This window comes from Perognathus longimembris, chromosome 3 (genome assembly GCF_023159225.1).
Source record: "Perognathus longimembris pacificus isolate PPM17 chromosome 3, ASM2315922v1, whole genome shotgun sequence".
Classification (NCBI taxonomy): Eukaryota; Metazoa; Chordata; class Mammalia; order Rodentia; family Heteromyidae; genus Perognathus; species Perognathus longimembris.
In genome coordinates, this window is record NC_063163.1 from 52,093,377 (window position 1) to 52,113,200 (window position 19,824).

Here is a 19,824-nt window from a genome sequence, read left to right on the forward strand (position 1 = left end):
TAGGTAAGATCAGGACTTTGCAACACCTAAGTCTAACAGTCTCTTTTGTGTCAAACCTGCATAGCTCATTGGAAAGATGTACAGGCGATGGTTCACAATCAGAGTGTGAGTGTCCACAGAAAGAACTCTAGGGGACCCCCACCCAGCCTTCTTAAGCAGAAAATTGGTGCGCTAAAATGTTTTACTAAGACTAAAAATGTTTTACTAAAACTATCAAGCCCTGGAAAATGAGGCTGGAGAATGCTAAAATCATTTGTTAAAGGTTTTTGTCTTAAAATGTATGGCTGATACTTATTCAGCGCGCTTTAAGATCTTTTGAAAATGTATGTGTGTGTGCATGTGTGAGTGTGAACATGTTCAAGACTGCAGTACTAAGTTTAAATTCAAAGGTCTTCATGCCATGCAGTATTGAGATCTGTTAAAGGCCTGCAAAGGTATAAAAATTGCAAGACCTGTCAGCTTGCCAATGCCCCCAATCAACAGATTACTAAAGGAGCTCGCCTCTGTGGGAATAGGCCAGGCGTGTATTGGGAAGTAGATTTCACAGAAATTACAAATATTTGCTAGTTTTTGTAGACACCTTTTCAGGATGGGTTGAAGCCTATCCAACAAAGCATGAGACTGCGAATGTAGTGGCTAAGAAGATCCTGAAAGAAATCCTACCCAGGTATGGCTTCCCATCCACCATTGGGTCGGACAACGGACAGGCTTTCGTCTCAAAAGTAAGTCAGGGAATAGCTGCTGCACTGGGGATGGATTGGAAATTGCATTGTGCTTATAGACCCCAGAGTTCAGGACAGGTAAAGAGAATGAATCAGACTCTAAAAGAAACCTTAACTAAACTGGCCTTAGAGACTGGCGCAGACTGGGTGTCACTCCTTCCTTTTGCTCTGCTTAGAGTAAGAAATTCTCCCTATCAGCTTGGCTTTACTCCTTTTGAAATAATGTACGGGTACCCCCCGCCCATTATCCCTAGCCTTCAGACTGAATTGCTTGCTGATTTGGATAATGCTGAATTTTTGTGTAAACTCGATTATTTGCAGCTCGTGTACAAGAATGTGACCCCAACTTAAGGCATTATATGATTCTGCTTCTGTCCCTACTCCCCATTTATTCAGACCAGGGGACTGAAATCCTAAGAACCACGGTGGAAGGAACCCTAGACCGCATCGCCACTTGGGTTCATTGCTTCCACGCCAGGCCAGCTGACCCCTTTGCCCTGGATGACAACTACCATGATGGAACATGGGAGGTCTCCAAGCACCCAACTCAGCCGCTTTGCCTTCGCCTCAAGAAAAGAAAGTTAGACTGAGACTAAGGTTATAGGTTCCTGACTAGGTAAGGTCTACGCCCCTGAGTCAGCCTGAAGAAGTTACAGAAGATGGATGATCTTCACCCATCAGCCCCCCTTTAAAATCAAGGGACCAGAGTTGTTTTTGGGAAGATGAGGCAGGATAAACTAGAGGCATGCAAAACAGAGGTACAGAGACTATACTTGTAAGAAATGGTGACAGGCCCTTTGGTTACTACATTGGGCCCTACTGGCCCATACCTTACCTCTATATCATCACCTAGACATGCAAGCCATTGAAATGGACAGAATGGAGCCATGATTGGCTCCCAAGGTACCAAAAAGAAAAAGGGGGAAATGAAGTGCCAGACACGTGAACCCCATTTTAGAATTAAACCCTGAGCCAATCAGATTTGTACCTGTGTCCTAATCTTGCTTGCACACCTGATTGTTGTAACCTTGTTCTTTGCCTTTATAAGCCCTGTGTAATCACAGCTCAGGGCTCCCTCCTAACCTCCGCTGTGTCGGTGGGTAGGACGAGGCCCGAGTTGGCAGCTCGTTAAATAAAGCCTTGCCTTGCTTTTGCATTTCGGAGTGTCTGAATCTCGGTGGTCTTCTTGGGGGTGGTCTTGCGACTTGGCACAACACTGTGTCTCTGTCGGTCTGCACTCAGTTCTGGGGTCCGTGGAACTCCTGCCATCTGAACTCTTCACTCCTGGCATGACTTTTCGGCAGTTGGTTTGCTGGTCCCCTTTCCCAGCCTAGCCCTGTTCGGGCCAGGGTCGGCGGTGGGGGGTGGTGGGAAGGGGTACCCCGGAGATTTTCCGGCTCCATGGAGGCTACAGGCTCTTTTTTTTTTTTTTTTTTTTTTTTTCCTGAGTTCCTCTGTTGCTTCTGGTTGTTGTGTTTGCTGGATTCTTGATGGGGTGTTGGGTGCTGGAGTTCTCAGTTCACTATTCAGTTGGAGCAAGTTGGGGTGCCTCCCTACTGTGGCGCCATCTTCCTTCCTCCCCCTCTCCCCCCCAAGAGCCATCTTTAGTAACTGCTGTATGTAAGGTCCTCTCCCTGAGGGCTACATGCAGATGTCCCCACCTCATTAAGTCTCCACCCAGTTACCTGGGTAACCAGCAGACCTGGAGGCAGTTACCTCCCTTTTCCCTGAGGTCACCTGCTAATCCACCTGGCCACACCCCTTGCCCCTGCCCTAAATAAAGCAGGGCTGGGTGGGGGTCGCTCTCTCTCTCTCCCTTCTCTCCGGCCATGGATCATCTCGGCCACAGGCCAGCAGTTCGGTAATAAACTTTCTCTTCTGCCTGAATACCGCATGGCGTTCTCTTTTACTGGCTACCTACTTTAAAAACCTAACACTGTATACCTCTGGTATAATAGTCAAAATAGTGTAGAACTCATATTTTTTCTAGAGAGAAAAATAAATATCACTATCCGTACAGGAAAGTACTCAAAAGTGCATGACTGGTGAATGATAGTTCAATAACATTATCCCTGATTCTAGTATTAGCATAGTTCACAAACTATGAGGGATTAAATCATATCCCACCCAACAGTATCATTATTGAAAAATATTCTGTTATTGTGATATCTTCATTGAACAATGTCCAGTTTGCTTAAGAAAAGCAAATATTGGAGGATACACACCAAAAAAAGCAAGTTGATTTTCTTTCCCTTCTAATTAATTGGGAAGAAACATATCTGTTTCCCAAAGTCTTCTAAGCATTGCCTGCCTACATTTTTTTTAATATTTGATTTTTCCTTTGAAATCATCTTAAAAGAAAAGCATTGCTTCTGAGAGTTGTGAAATCTCAAAGGCAGTTACAGATTCATTTATCACTTTAATGCAGGAAGATAAACAAGGGCATTGAGCAAAGGCATTCCATTTCGTTACAGTCCTGGTTTAGCTTTGGCTTTGCTTGAGGATTCTGTGCTAATGGAAATGCTGATCTTATGTCCAATGTTGTAACCCAGCATTCTCCTAAGATGCAAATGGCTTTCCAACTCTTATATTTGACTCTGAATGTGGGTGAACTAAGCCTGCCCTGTGGTTAAGCTTAACTATCATGGTCTGTTAGATGTTGTTCCAGACCTCTATACTGTACTTAGTTACATAACAAATAGCTGTATTTTCTCATGTCATCAAATGCTCAGTACAAGGTCAATAATAGACTTTAGCAGGATATGCTATACATGTTTAGATGTCTAAATAACTGGACTGTAAGGCTAGTGAGGTTTTCCCCCAACTCAGAATTTTTGTAAATTTATCTAGATAAGATCAGCTGATATGAATATAAATTGGAGCCTTGAAGCAGGAAGTAAATTCAATAGCCTGAGAATAATTAAAGTACTTTATACATATTCCTCCTCTCTTCCCAAAGAGAATTCAAGAGAATTCAATCTCCCTCTCTTCTTATCTGATTCAATCAAATTTGTTTTGATTGAATTTCAGAAAATTCAATCTAACTCTCTCCACATACTACTACTACAATTATATATTAGACAATTTTCCACATATATTCATTTGTTCTTTTACCAAACTTTACCAAAGTCTTATTTTTAACCCATTTCAAAAGGTACTAATATAAATAAGCCATAGCTCTGCTGTCCCGGAATTTTGAATAACAGTGGAGAAAATGCATACAAAGTATAAAATACAACCTATATAAATAAATAGGTACACAGAGAATGTTCCAGATTGAAGGAAAAACAGAAATCTTGCTGATTGTGGGCTGACTAAGGGTGGTAACCAAGTTGGGTCTAAAGGCTGAATGGGGATTTTCCATGAAGACATGGTGAGAAGGGGAATCTAGACAAATAGAAGAGTATAGGAGGTCATAGCTTGTGTGCTGTGAAAATAGGGCATGCATATATCATGCAGAGTTCAGAAGAAAGCTGTGAGCTGACCACAAACAAAATGATGAAGGATCTTATATCCCTGGTAGGAATTTGAATTTAACCTTCTCCAGTTATGAATTTGACCTTATAGGCAATGAATAGTCACTACAACATTTACACAGCAGTGTAACACACTCAGATTATATTTTAGGATGATTCCTGTAACAAAAATGTAGAGAGGTGTCTTAAGAGAAAATTTCTAGGGACCTGATATAGTTAAGAGTTATGACTCAGACTGTGAGTTTAGGTCAGTGGTAGAGCATTTGCTTAGTGTTTGACTTCATGTTACCCAAAAACAAATATGCAAAAGTGGTTATTCAAAGCGCTTTGAAAATTTGTGAGTTCAACATAAACTATTTTTAGAATTTCTCAAAGACTTTAACTTGCTCATTGTTTTTCTACCTCTCCAAGAAAGAGAATATATAACTTTCTCATATCATGCTTCACTGTAAACTCTGTTTTTCCAATTCACCAAATATCTCATAGAATTACATTTCCCAAGAACATACTTTGGAAAATGTAAGGGTTGAAGCTGCCTTGGGAAATCACAATTGAGTAAACAGAATGTTTGTAAGAATATTGTACCAAACCTACCAGGAGTGTGGGGCTTGAATTCAGGACCTGTGTGATGTTCCTTAGCTTTTTCACCCAAGGCTGATGCTTTACCACTTGAGCCACAGCTCCACTTCTGGCTTTTTGCTGGTTAATTAGAGGTACGAGTCTCAAGTACTTTTCTGCCTGTGCTGGCTATGAACCACGATCTTCCAGGTCAGATATCAGTCATCAGTGCGTGGCTCCTTAGGTGATTAAGTAATTAAGTACAGCAGCAAAAAAGTCATACAAGGATGGGATAAAGTTATGCTTAGGTATGGAATAACCATCATGAGATGCTACATGATAGTGGTCAGGAATTGTTCAACTGAGTCATTTTCATGTCTGTGAGATAAGTCCACTAGTCTCAGAACCTAACCAAATGGCACTTTGTCAGAGGGGCTAGTTTTATCTACCCCTCCCCCTTCAATATAAGGAAATTGAGTTTTCAATAAATGGATGGCTGACCTGGATCAAGACTCAGACTCTCTCTATGTTCCTTTGTGTTTTCCCTGGAGGAAAGCCAGTGCGTGAATATTTATAAACACTGAATAATCACCAAACAAGTTATGTTTGTCTTTGGATTATATTTCTTTGCTGATATTTGAACAGAGATTCATGTGACATTTAGGGAATTGATGATGCTCTAATCAAACTAATGAAGTTGCACTGTGGAGACTTGACTTTGAAGGAGCTGGTGAGCTGCCCATGATGTCTGCCTGCTTTTTCCTCCAAGCTGGGGAGAGAACGGCAACCCTTCCATGCCCACTTGCCTGGATGGCCACTGGGCAGAATGCTCTTAGGTCAGTCTGCATAACAAGGTATGAGAGCACCTTTAAGGAAGGCAATGGGGGCAATTAAGCTCAAGTCATGAGCCATAACTATGCAGGTGTCCCCTCAAAGGGTCAGTTTTTAGGGATGTGAGGTGTCATATGATTGTTTATTTTTATGTGATCGCCACCATAGATAGGCATTGGGAGGATAAGTAGCATTCAATAGCAAAATCCCAGTGAGCCTCTGTGACTTCATCTGAAACAACATGTATTCTTTCTTTTCAAACACAGTGAAGGCAAAGGAAATATTCCCTTCTGCTCTTCTTCCTGCACCAAAGAGCTGCATCACACCAACCCACATCAGGGATGTCCTTACACAAAGTCCAAACGAGACTTTGGTCTTTGCCATGGTAAGATCAAAGGAATGGGATGCCTTTGAAGCAACTCTGCAGTGCCTTCACACAGGTATTTGAAATGTCTTGATGTCAGAGCCCCCCAGATATCCTCCACTCTGTGTGTTCCTGATAAGTTTTGATTTTCTCTCACAAAACATTGTTGTACATAGTATGTGCCCAGCCAGAAGCACCTTCCACTGAATGCTCTACTCATTCATGGATGGCAGTTTTTAAAAGGTGTTAATTGAAATACTAAGCACTTTGCTTGGCTATTAAAAATGGTTGAAGGCAAAAGACAAGCAATCTAGTCTATAATCATGCATTTTTCATTCATGTTTGTGGCTTGCTTTTACTGAAAGTTAATAAAAAGGCAAAACAGCTATTATCAAGACAATCAATCCATTTAGAAACTGCAATTTCTTTCTTTCTTTTTTTTTTTTTTGCCAGTCCTGGGCCTTGAACTCAGGGCCTGAGCACTCACCCTGGCTTCCTTTTGCTCAAGGCTAGCACTCTGCTGCTTGAGCCACAGTGCCACTTCTGGCCATTTTCTATATATGTTGTGCTGAGGAATTGAACCGAGGGCTTCATGTATATAAGGCAGGCACTCTTGCCCCTAGGCCATATTCCCAGCCCAGAAGCTGCAATTTCTATAGTAAGGAACTTAGATTCTCATGGGAAGTGTAAGGTCCACCCAGGAGGGTGACGTGCAGATGGCCACACCTGGTTAAGTCTCCACCCAGTTACCTGGGTAAGCAGCATACTTAGAGGCAGTTATTTCCCCCTTTCCCGAGGTCACATCCTAATCCACCTGGCCACACCTCCCTGCCCCTGCCCCAGATAAAGCAGCGCCAGGCAGGGGTCATCCCCTCTCTCCAGCCAAGCATCACCTTGGCCACAGGCCAGCAGTTCCTGGAATAAACGTTTCTCTCCTGCCTGAATACCAGGTGGCATTCTCCTTTATCAGCTACCTAATTTAATAAACCTTACAGGAAGGAAGGAAGGGAGGGAGAGAGGGAGGGAGGGAGGGAGGGAGGGAGGGAGGGAGGGAAGGAAGGAAGGAAGGAAGGAAGGAAGGAAGGAAGGAAGGAAGGAAGGAAGGAAGGAAGGAAGGAAGAAAGAAAGGAAGGAAGGAAGGAAGGAAGAAAGAAAGAAAGAAAGGGAATGAAGGAGAGAGGGAGAGAAGGAGAGAAGGAGAGAGGGAGAGAGGGAGAGAGGGAGCGAGGGAGAGAGGGAGAGAGGGAGAGAGGAGCAAGTGATCCAAAGGGAATTAGCAAATTACAATTCATTGAATAATATAAAAACCCATAAGATGATACTAATAATGAATGAGCGAATCAAAGACAGAGAATCTAAGAGAAGGAAAAGTTATTTCATATTAGATCTGTTTAATAAATTTTGAGGGAAATAGAGACTTTACTATTTTGCAAACATCATTGCTAAAACAAAGTGAGGCTGGGCGCCTATGGTTGTGGCTCATGCTCGTAATCCCAGCTATTTAGGAGTCTAAGATCTGTGGATCATGGGGTGAAGCCAGCCCTGGCAAGAAAGAAAGCCAGAAGTGGAGCTGTGGCTCAAGTGGTACAGTACTGATCTTCTTGAGCACAAAAAGTCAGGAACAGCACCCAGACCCTGATTTCAAGTCTCAGGAAAGGCATACATACATACATAATCAAGGTAAGAATTAATGGATGCTAGATCTAGGTGGCAGACATGGCCCCAAATATCTCTCCACAAATTTCCTCTTAATTTCAAAGGGCAAATGAGCAACTGTACAGCAGAGAAATCAGACATTACCTTACTTGAGTGACCAGAATTAGCTTCTGTAATAAAGAGCAAACATATCATGCTTGGATGCAAATCCCAAATCCAAGGTGAGCTATCATTCATACCAGATTGGCAAATAGTCTCTAAAATATCTAGCCCATGTTTTTCAAAAGAATCAACATCATTAATGATAAAGAATTAGGAAGCACTCCAGAATGAAGAATAAAAAATAACCAACTACATGCATATTTTCATTACAGACAAGGTCTTGTATAACAACAAATTTTGAAAAGTATGTTTGGGGACAACTGTTAACTTGAAGTGTTGACAGTATCACTGATCAAAATAGCTCAGTGTCACATTTTCTGAACATGAAAATTGGGCACTGGTTAAAAGACCATTCACTGTTATGGAACATAGGGTGAGATCAAAAGGGAAAGGAGCATGGTTTTATGCAACCTCCTCTAAGTAGCTTAAAGACAATAAAAATGTGTGAGAGTCACAATGACAAAGCAAATGTGACAGAATATTAAATGCTAGTGATGGGGGGGCGGTGAGGTATCAACAGTTCATACCTATAATTCTAGCTACTCAGGACTGAGATTCAAAGCCAGCCTGGACAGGAAAATTCATCAGACGCTTATTATATCCAACTAGCCAACCAGAAAGCTGAAAATGGAGCTGTGGCTCAAGTGATAGATCACTATCATTGAACTGAAGAGCTCAGCGACAGCACTCATGGCCAGAGTTCAAGCCCCATGACTGACCAAAAAAAAAAGAAGTAGCAGAATTTTTGTATTTATACTACCCTTTAACTTTCCCTTATGTCTGCATTTATTGCAAGGTAATTATTTGAAAACAATTTATTATGTACTATGAGGAAACAATTCATCTTCAGATATAATTTTTTTTAGTTTTAAAAATATTTTTATATTTATATTTTTATAATATTTATATTTTATATATCACAAAGGTGATGTATGAAGGGGTTATAGTACGTAAGTCAGGTAGAGTCCATTTCTTTTTGGACAATGTTACCACTTCCCTCACTCTCTTCATTTTTCCCTCCTGTCCCCAATCCACAAATTGTATAGTACATTTCCAACAGTGTCCAGTGAGTAACATTGCTGCATTTGTTCACCCTTTGCCCCTCCATTTCTGTGACTCCACTTACACTCCCAAAGACAGGTAAACCAACAGAACATAAAAGAAAAGAAAACAAAAACATTTTTTAAAAACCCTCTTGTTTCCATTTCCCTCAGTTCAATTCAATAAATACTATTTTGTATGATCAGGTACACATAGGCATTGTGCCTTTGTGTTCCTCTTCTAAGAGTATCTTCCTTTGGTCTCACTGTGTAGATGACTAGAGACCTGTATAATTTATTATGTATTTTAGGTCTCATTTCCACATATGAGAAGAAATAATGCACCTTTGTCTCTCTGAGCTTGGATTACCTCACATAAACATGATTTGTTCTAGTTTCATCCATTTCCTTGTAAATGACAAAATATTCTTCTTTCTAATGGCTGTGTAAAATTTCATTGTGTATGGGTACCATATTTTTTTATCTATTCATCTATTGTAGGGAATGAGATGTGATCTTTGATCTTTGATCTTTGATCTTTTATGTGTTTTCTAGACTTCTACTTCATGAGGTCATTAGACATCTCTTGAACCTCTGCTTGCTAGCTGTTTACTCTGTGTCTGTTCTACCCCACTAACGTACCTAGCTGAAATCTCATTGCTTCTTCTCCACTCCAGTTGTCACCACCATCCTTCTCATTAGAAAGGGATTTAACAGGAAATGGAACCATAAACAAAACATGTTTTCTGCATCTGCTTCAGGATTTCTCCAACTTAGATACAGACTCTTCCTGTTTTACATTTTATTATTTCAGCTCTTTCGTTCTTTATTTTGTTTCACAAATTATTCACCCCTACATATGAACAAGAAGCTAAGAGGCTCTGAAAGCAAACAAAGGCAATGTGTAAGTTTTATTTGGCCAAGTGTTGTTCTCTCTGGGGGCCAGAGGTAATTGTTGAATGGATCAACGCGGGATGGAGGTATTCTGTAAATATAAATATTGCATTAATCATGAATAATAGACAAGCAAACCTGTTGCTTGACAAAGAAGCTCCCAGGGTTTAAAATGTAAAGTGGTGAGTTTCTGGTGCACTTGTTATCTTTCTTCCCACTATTTACAAACTCTGGAGAGAAAAAAATTATTCTTTTGGAAAATAATTTAGCAAAAATTTATGAAAATATGGGACATGTGAACAAGGGATTTGGGGATGTGGGTGACAAGGTAGTGGATAGTTATAGATATGGAAGCCTACAGAGGCAACTCAGGCAACAGAGCGAACAGCATGAGGCAGCTTATTTCATTCTTTGCTCATTTCTGGCTATGGCCATGCAAGTAGATCACCATGGGAGGGAGTTGGTTGTTGTTAATTGTCTTTAATCGTTTATGATAGTGGCAGGTCATTTGTTTTCTGAATTTTCAGCCCTAGTGGGAATCTCCTCAGAAGTCCAAGTAATGAAAGCAAGGTTTGGAGTGGGGCTGTGTGTGTGTGTGTGTGTGTGTGTGTGTGTGTGTGTGTGTGTGTGTGTGTGTGTGTTAAATGGAATCCTTTAAATCTTCGGAGAAGAAAACATTTTATGCAGCTATAATTTTTGTGGTGTCATTTGTACTGCTCTCTGGAAGCAGTGTCAGCATTTCCACTGCTAACCAGTTCTTTTGTAGCTTTATTGCTGTCATAAAATCATCTAGTGATGGAAATGTACCACCTATATAATTTTTGGCTTACCTGCTTTCATGGCATAATTAATAGAGTTACTTTTGCTTTCATTCAATTTTTAACATGCAAAGGATAGGCACATCAAATACTTGTAGCCTAGTGTTAAAAAAAAATAAGTCCCTGGCATATGATATTCCTTCATTGTATACAAAGGAGATAAATGCCATTTCATTGTTTTACCATAGTTAAGATATGGAATCAACCCATATGCCCCCCAGTGGATGAATGGATTAACAAAATGTGGTATACATACACAGTGGAATTCTATTTTACCATCAGAAAGAATGACATTTCCCCATTCATAAGGAAATGGGAAGAATTAGGAAAAAAAATATATTAAGCAAAGTAAGCCAAACCCAAAGAACTGTAGGTTGCATGGTTTCCCTCTTTTGTAATAAGTAGAATGGCCCTATAAATCTATCAGTAAACCCATAAGTAAAAGACAAAAAATTATACTTGGATATGATTAATTAAACAGTACTGCAAACATTAACACAGTAAGACCAAAGAAGAATATTCTTTGGAGAATATCACAAGGGTGATATGTGCATATGATCCTATAAAATGATGCTTATGGAAATGAACTCCAAGAAATGGAAACAAGAAGATTTTTTTATTGTACTGCTTGAGGTTCCTTATTTTCTTCTTTTTTTTTTCCTTTTGTCACTGTTTTTTTTTTTACCTCTGTACCCTTTGTCTTGTATGTAAATTTATCTTATTTGGGGAGGTGAAGAGGAAGCACTAAAATGGTGTTGTAAAGATTGAACTAATTCAGCAGTCATACTCACTTGACACAATGTTGGAAATTAACTATAGCGAAGGAGGCAGAGGTGATACCGTTCAAAAGGAAATGTACTCATTACTTTATTTATGTAACTGCAACACCTTTAAAATTAACAAAGAAAAGGGAGAGTAAGTCCAAGCATGGTATTTGTACCTATCATTTCCCTACAAAAAGCCAATGAAGACCTCCAAAGTGATTAGCAAGGTGCACTCTGAAAACTCTAGGTCTCTTCAGGACTCTGTGCAGAGGATCAAAAGTCAGGCTAGTTACAAAGGTCAGTACCTCTTCATGGGGTAGGAGGCAGAGAAAGAGAGAACAGTGGAGGAGGACAATCTGACCAAAATGTAATATATGAATGTGTAGAATATCTTGGTGAAATCCCTTTGTAGGATTAATAAACACTTAAATTGAAAGCAGGAAAGGAAATCAGGCTGTGGTGGGTACTAGAAGGAGAGGGAAGAGCTAATGCTGAGAATGAATATAGTGGAAGTACTTTCTATGCATGTAAAATTTAAAAAGTTGAGGTTATTTTAAGAAGAGGTAGGGGGATGAGGGTGATTGATGGAGGGTTAAATCTGATCCGGGTATTTTATATGCATGTATGGAAATATCACAATGAAACCTACCTTTTGCAACTAGTAGATTCTAACAATAGCATCTTTAAAAACTAGCCTAGCTGATGGGCACACTATAAGAAATGCTACAGGAGTCTCCTAGGTTGAAGGAAAATGATGCGTGGCACCATCACAACTCTTAAGAAGAACAAGTTAGGTGCAGGTAGTTCATACCTGTAATCCTATCTAGTCCTGGGGCTGGATCTGAGGATAATTCAAAGCCAACTCTAACAAGAAATTCCATGAGATTCTCATCTCTAATTAACCACCATAAAAAGCTGGAAGTAGAGCTATGGCTCAAGTGTTACAACCCCAGCCTTGAGTGAAAAAGCTAAAGGGGAGAGCCTTAGCTCTGAGTTCAAGTGCCAGTACGGAAATAAAAAATAATAAAGAGAGAAAGCAAGAAGAGAGAGAGAAAGAAAAGGAAGATAGGAAGTATGGGAGGAAGAAAGGAAGAAAAAAGGAGGAAGGAGAGAGAAAGATAATAGAGCAAGGCATGGGGCCATGGCTAGAAGGTCTGCACTGTCCTCTGGTACACCACCCTCCTGGCATTTTTGTGTGTTCACTAACCTAAATGTGTAATTGTTCAAGGGTGCCTGTGGAGGTTTCACTGTGTAGATATGGTTGATTAAATCATTAGCCATTTGTTACTAAATCCTGTCTTCCTTTGTCCCCATTTCCCCCTAATTCATAGAGTAGAACTGTATGTTATAACCTTCTAATTGCATGGTTATTTTTTTCTGCTGTAGCGTTTCTATCTTACCAAGCTAAGGACACTTAATAAGACCAATCTCATTATCTCAAAGAGGTACACCATCTTAGACAGAATTCTAAGATGGCCCCAAGATTCCTACTTTATAGAATATAAATTCTACCTAATCCCTTCCTCCTGTAGGTGGGATTTATCTATGACTATATTATAATCTACTGCAAAAAGGATTTTGTAAATGTGATTAAATTGCTTATGAATAGAAAGGATGATTATTCTGAGTGGCCCTGAGGTAATCAGATGAGTTCTTAAAAGACAAGCAGCAGCACTCTCCTGCTATCCTTGAAGAAATATGCTGTCCTGTAAGCAGAAAGGGACCACATGTCAAGGAACTGATAGTGCCATCTAGGAGCTGAGAACAGTCCTGAGCTTACAACTACTGAGAAGAAAAAAGAAGTACGCTAATAGTCTGAATGAGTTTAGAAGAAAACACAGACCTCCAGATGAAAAAAACAAGTTGGCCAACAATTTGATTTCAGCCCTGTGAATACCATGGCAGAACTGGACATTCCTTGATGAATTCCTTCCTGATATTTTAACACCTTAGTAATTCCTTTTAATTAATTAAGAAAAAAAGAGGGAAGGAGGGAGGAGAGGGAGGGAGGAGAGGGAGGGAGGGAGGGAGGGAAGGAGGGAGGGAGGGAGGGAGGGAAGGAGGGAGGGAGGGAGGAAGGAAGGAAGGAAGGAAGGAAGGAAGGAAAGAAAGAAAGAAAGAAAGAAAGAAAGAAAGAAAGAAAGAAAGAAAGAAGAAAGAAAGAAAGAAAGAAAGAAAGAAAGAAGGAAAGAAAGAAAGAGAGATCTTCCATAAAGTACAATGGCATAAAGCTTTCTTTCTGCTGCTGAATGACCTCAAATATATGGAAAATAGATATACAAATTTTTAAAAATTGATTTGTCAATTATGTACAGTCAGAAGCAGATACATAGATTATCAATTTATCAGATAAATCCAGGATTCAAATCCATGCATGGGCAGGCAGATATCATATATAAAGGAAGCCACCTCTGTTACTGCCTAGTGGATGAGTTGTAGATACTTGTAGAGAATGTCATGAGTACCCAATGGGAAGCAGCCACTCATCAGGCCTTAGTCAATCACTGCAGGCAGGAACATACCCATAGTCCTGCATGACATATCAGATACCTCATAACTTTAAAGGATCTGTGCCTGGGATACAACTCAGTGATAGAGTGCTTATCTAGTATGCAAAGGGCTTTGAGTCCACAACCAGCATGGCAGCAGCAACAAAAGTATCTACACATAATAATAAGCTCTGGTTCCAACTTTAAAATAAAAGGAAAAGATATTAGAACTCTTGAGATAACAGATTTTTGGATTAACACAGTTGTGCATATAAGAAGAATGTCCCTCAATTCTTTTGCCAATCAAAAAAATTAATAATAAGAAAAAGCCCTGTAAGCTTCTCATCAATAGATCAGTGGAGATCTTCCAAGAGTCCACAAGAAAGGAAAGGTTACTTTAAAAACCAAAGCACAGCTTAAAGGTAAGAAACAAAGGTAATTCTGAAAGATGAGGAGATTGCTAAAGAGGCCTTCTTAATCAATTTTTCCCCATAAAGATAAAAGCAAAATCAACAAAAAAGTCTCAGATTGCCCCCTAGTCTCACAACTAGCCAAATAAACATGACCGTGAATGATTGACTTTTGCAGCAAATGAAGTCTATAATTTTATCTAGGTTAAAAGGTAAAAGGCAGAAAACTTGAGGCACTTTTGAAAGCCAAATAAATCAGATAAGTAACTCTTAGTTGATATAAATTCTACATACTTGATTACTTTTAAGGATTTCTTCATAGTATCAATGAACATGGGTGTGCAAGTGTAATCTTTTGGATAAATGTCTCAGAGTCCAAGAGTGGTATTGCTAGATCATAGAGTAATTCTTTATCTCATTTTTGAGGCATCTCCAAACTGTGTTTCATAGTGGTTGCACTGGTTTACAATTCCCACCATCAATGTTTTTCTGGTCCTCACTGTGTATGCTAGGCTGGTCTCAAACTTGTGACTCTCCTTCAGCCTTCCAATTTCTGAGATTGCCCACATGGATGTTCTAAAACCCTACTCCGTGTATTTTCAAATTTGTTTAAAAACATTTTAAGCCTTTAAACATTTTAAGCATTTAAAACATTTTAAGCCAGAAACTAAGAAAGAAGATATCTCTGTTCAAATGTGAGCCATATGTTTTGTAAATTAGAGCACAGAAAATTTAGAAATTTAGAATTTGCTTTCCTCCACCTTCCACATGTAAAATGCATACCTCCTTCATTCAAAGCTTGGGGAATAGCGCAGAAGTTCCCATAGGATTGCTGCTTTTCAGAAATATGCAACTGAATTATAGGAAAGCGAGATGTTATTATCACAGATTGGACAAAAGTGAAAGAGTGAGAAACTGTTAAATATCTCTCCATTGTAAGGAGAGGATTAACAACACACTGTCTCTAAAAAGTTCCTAATTATTTGACCTAAAACAATGTATATAAATGGTATAAGATAAAAAGAAATCACTGATGGTTGACTACATTTTAATCAGAAAGAAACCATTTATTAATCCTACAGCCAGTGGTTTTGGATTAAAAATAAATCTCATGCTTAGAAAGCTTGGCTGTGTGCTGTTTTGTTGTTGTTGTTGTTGTTTTTAATTTTTCAAGTCCTCTAGGTTTCTCTTCTGCACATTGGCTGGGTGAAGAAATTGACAAATTATATTTCATTTCCCATTCTGTCTGACTTCAAAAAATAATGAAATCAAAAGTGAGAATTACGAAGGGTAGAGAAGGTTCTGTGATGAGTGTCGGAACCATTGCTCACTAACAACTATTTAATCAAAGCCCTACCAGGATCCATCTGTAACCTTAAAAGAGATTTTCTTCCAACTTTAGCTCTATTGAAATGCAGTATGAAGGTCTACATTAAACTGAGAATTCTCCAAATTCAATAAAAGGAAATATAAAAAGATATTTTCTTCAAATGCCTCCAGCTGGCCATCTGCCCTAATCACATACAGGCTTCAAAATTGTTTTCTACTGACAATAATAGGATCTATAAAGAGTATTACTATGGAGTGATTTGAGAGACTAGGCGGTGCGGTGACCCTTCACCTTGCCAGAGCTGAGCTTTCCCGGATGTGAATACAAAGTCAGACACAGAAAGAAGAGCTCAGACATTGGGTGTGTGGCTTCTTCTCTAACTGCTGTGGCATGTTTCTCAAATAGCTAGCATGGGCCAAAGGACAGCTGATTAGCTGCTGATCTGCTGCCCTCTGAGGGCAACCATACACAGCATAGATGGAGATGCAATTATTGCAATAATTCTGCATGAAGGATTGTAAAATATAGGTTGCCTCTAGCTGTCGCTCTGAAATTGGCATTTACTGTTCTTCCCTCAAGCCTGTGAGCAGGGCATGCAGGCACAGAAGTTCTGCACAGAGCTAAAGGGAGGCACAGCAAGCAGGGAATTGAAGCAGGATAAAGACAACTCTTTGACTGGTCAGTGATGTCGATAAAAGTCCTTCCTTGCTAGGGAAACTGCTCTGAGAAAGGCATATCCATGTCTCTTCTAGACTGACCAGTGTCCCCAAAATGTGTCAGAAAAAATTATAGCTTACTTGGCATGGTAGCTTATACCTATAGGGAGAATCTGTCTCAAAACGGAGGAGGGGGAGGGCAAGGGGGAGGGGGAAGAGGAGGAAGAAAAAGAAGAAAAAGGGAAGGGGTAGCCTGCTAAAATGGAGAAAACCCAGATGCTGGAATAAGAAGATCTAAATTCATAACACAGATTCAAATTCCTTCTCTCACCAATCTTCATCCCTCAGGGAAACAAAATAAATCACCTTCTTGAGACCCAATTCCCTCATGTAGGCAGAAAGAAACCACAGTAGAAAAAGCAGAAAGAATTACAGTTAACATACACGTTCCATTCACAATAGTTATGTGCCCCTATTGAAAGGTTTTCTGAAAGGGCTTTGAAAACACCAAACTGTTTTAAATAGTATTAAGTGATATTAAGGAACACAAAAGAAATTCTACACAAAGAGCCTGACATCACAATCCTTTTTCTTTAGGAAGAACAGCACACTCGTTTAGCAATTGGCGGAAAATGAACAAGCAAACAAGACACAAAACATCATATGATGCCTCTTATTTGCCCAGGCACATTTATAGAGGCATTTTGAATTGTAATTACAATACACTGGATGGTCTATCTCATTAAGCTTGGTGTCCAGATTGAGGAATTATGGATGGAGGTATTCTGTAGGAGTCAGGGCCTCGTGGAAAGAAGTTAGGTCACTGGGGACATATCCTTAAGGGAGCTATTGTGGCACTGACTACTTCCTGTCTCTCTCTTTTAGCTTTTGGGCCCCAAACCACCAGGCCAAACAATTGTGGACTGAAACTTCTGAAATAATGGGCCAATATAAACCTTTACTTCCTTTTAAGTTGATTTATCTCAAGTATTTGCACCTGCCCACCAAATTATATCAAGAGGGTGTTACTATTGTGACAGGCTCTGCCATATTTGCTTATAGGCTCTGAGGATCATGACATTTATAGAGAAATGCATAATCTTGGAACCAAGGACACAAAGAGACAGGGAAATAAGCCCAAGGTCATTTTGCCAGTTAGTGCTTACAATCAAGCTAAGAACCCATGAACTAGCCTCCTAGACTATAAATGCAATTTCACATGCAATACTGGAAGGTCAAAAGCCAAATGTTCATTTGAAAATGAGTCAATTAGTTGAAAAGGGAAGATTCAATTCTAAAGCATGGTTCTTTAGACTTCAAACCCAAAGACTAGAGAAGCAGGGCAGATTAGCTTTGTTTACTTCAGTTATTCATTTTTACGTAGAAAGGAATTCATGATGAGAGTTTACCATTTACAGCAATTACCTGAATCACTTAGGGCCTAAGATGAAAAATAATATTTTAGAGTTAACATGTGTTAGAAAATTCCTTTGGCTCATATCTACATTTAGAACTACTACCTAATCTTCCACAGTCCTCCTTATTCTTGATTATTCTTTTGCTCTGAAATTTGGTTATCTTGAGCAATTTTCCTTTCCTACCAAATTTCATTGTAAGGGAAAAAAATCCCTGCAGTCTTTATTCATTGGTTGCCTTTCTCCACACTGGTCTGTTCTCATCTTATCAAATTCTCAATCAAATGCATGATTCAGTCCTAGTTTTGCTTAGATTTAAGAACATTGTTTCCCACAAAAGGGAACACTTTTAGCTAATCCCAGAAAAACCCTTAAACCACCACAGCCTAGATTTCTGAGTATTAAGGGCTGTCTCCTCTTTGTTTGATAAAAGTAGATGAAAGAGACCACAAAGGATACCTGGTTTTTGGACCACCTGTTTTTGGTCACAGAGAATTAATGCCCAATGCTGCCAGAAATAAATGAGCCACTATCCTTTATGAGACAGATCAAGAAACCTACCTCTTCTAGGACAAGGGGAAAGCATCTAAGCCCTGTTAGAGCATGGATAAATACAACCGGAGCACTGTTAATAATCTTCATTGCAAGTGCCTCTTTAATAATTATTTTTCTTTTCCATAAGCTAAGATGTTGAGGGCAGCTTATCTGCCTTCCTCAATGTCTGAATTACTTGGAAAAGTTCAGGAAATAAAGCGTGTGATAGATACACAGACACTCAATACACATTGTCAAATTCTTAGGAATTTGCCTATGTAACTATCAGATAAATTACAGTGCTTTGGGAGGATCCCATCCAAGTGCCAATGTCCTTTTGCTAGACTAACTCTGTGATTTATAGGGATTGCAGATTGTCTTCAGAGAAAACATCACATTAAAATAAACACCTGAACCAAGTCTACCCAATGTTATAAACACAGAGGTGACTAATTGACTAATAATCTCATCATATTCCTTATTTTCCATTTTACATATACTGAGCTCTTTTGAAGTTTGAAAAGTAGCTTTGGCATTTCAGAAGGAAAAAGCTATCAGAGTTCAGAGCAATAACAATCTGGCAGCCAAAATAGGCTGCAGTGACTCTACAATGGCATTTTCCAAATGGCCCTACAGGAGTCACTCAGTAATGGGATGGTTGGGCTGGACGCTCTCAGCGAGCAGACAGGGCTAGTCGTGCAAAAATGAAAAAGGAAATGGAGGCAATTTTCCAAGTAATTTGGGAGAAAAGCACTTTCATCTCAATTCTTGGGGAACAATAATTGGTGCAAATCTCTTCCCTGGTAGAGGAGGACCTCACTATTGTGGAAGCAAAGACTGTCAATCATGAGGGGGAAATGCGAAGAGAAGGCCAGCTAGGAGAGGAGGGACGAAAATCCAGGGGAAACCAGATTCTCGCATCTGTTGCATATCTGATAGATGGATGGCTCACCACCCTCTGTATTAGTGTGTTCATCTTCCCGTTAGATGTGTCTATCCCCCGCCCTCACCAGACACACTTAGTTCTTCTAATAGAACATGTTTAGCTATATTAATTCCTGTGTTATTCCTGAACCTAGAGAGTAGAATAGTGAGCAGGCGACATCAGAGAAGTTGAATGAGCACACAGAAATCATCATGCAAAATTCTTCAGGAAAATAGCCTCCTCCCCACTCTGCCAGCCAGCATTACATCAAACTATTTTAAAGGAATTGAGAACTTTTTGTCATGAGCCCTCACTCAGTTGTCTCTCCAGCAGGATATATGGTGACTCCTCAACTTGAGCAAACGCAATTACTTTTTACAGATAGATATATAAAACTTCTATTTTACTGACTGCTTCATGGTTCCTGAAGCCCAGCATGCACGAACAAGGTCATCAAGTTAAGCTGTGGCAAACAAAGGAAGTTGCTATGTGTAGTGCTTGCATCTTACTTTTCTGATCAGTCACATCAGACAGATCACAGGGGTTAAATTTCATAAGTGCCATGTAGAGTGTTTGGAGAAAAATAAGGGCTTTAGACATAAACAAATACTAAGAAATAACTCTATCAAGTTCTTATATGATTTTTTTTGTTGTTATACTATCCAATTCCTCTGAACTTGTGTTTCCTTTCTATACAATGGGTATCAATGCATATTAATTGGTCAACCCAAGTGACACAAGTGTAGAAAAAAGTGAGTACTTAGTAAAAGTACCTTCCTT

The 19,824-nt window shown here is 39.5% G+C and overlaps 1 pseudogene; it reads right to left on the reverse strand.

The window, feature by feature from the left end:
- The window catches only part of LOC125347604, a 112,607-nt pseudogene extending 97,489 nt beyond the window's left edge, over nucleotides 1–15,118 (reverse strand).
- Between the last annotated feature and the right edge of the window lie 4,706 nt (nucleotides 15,119–19,824).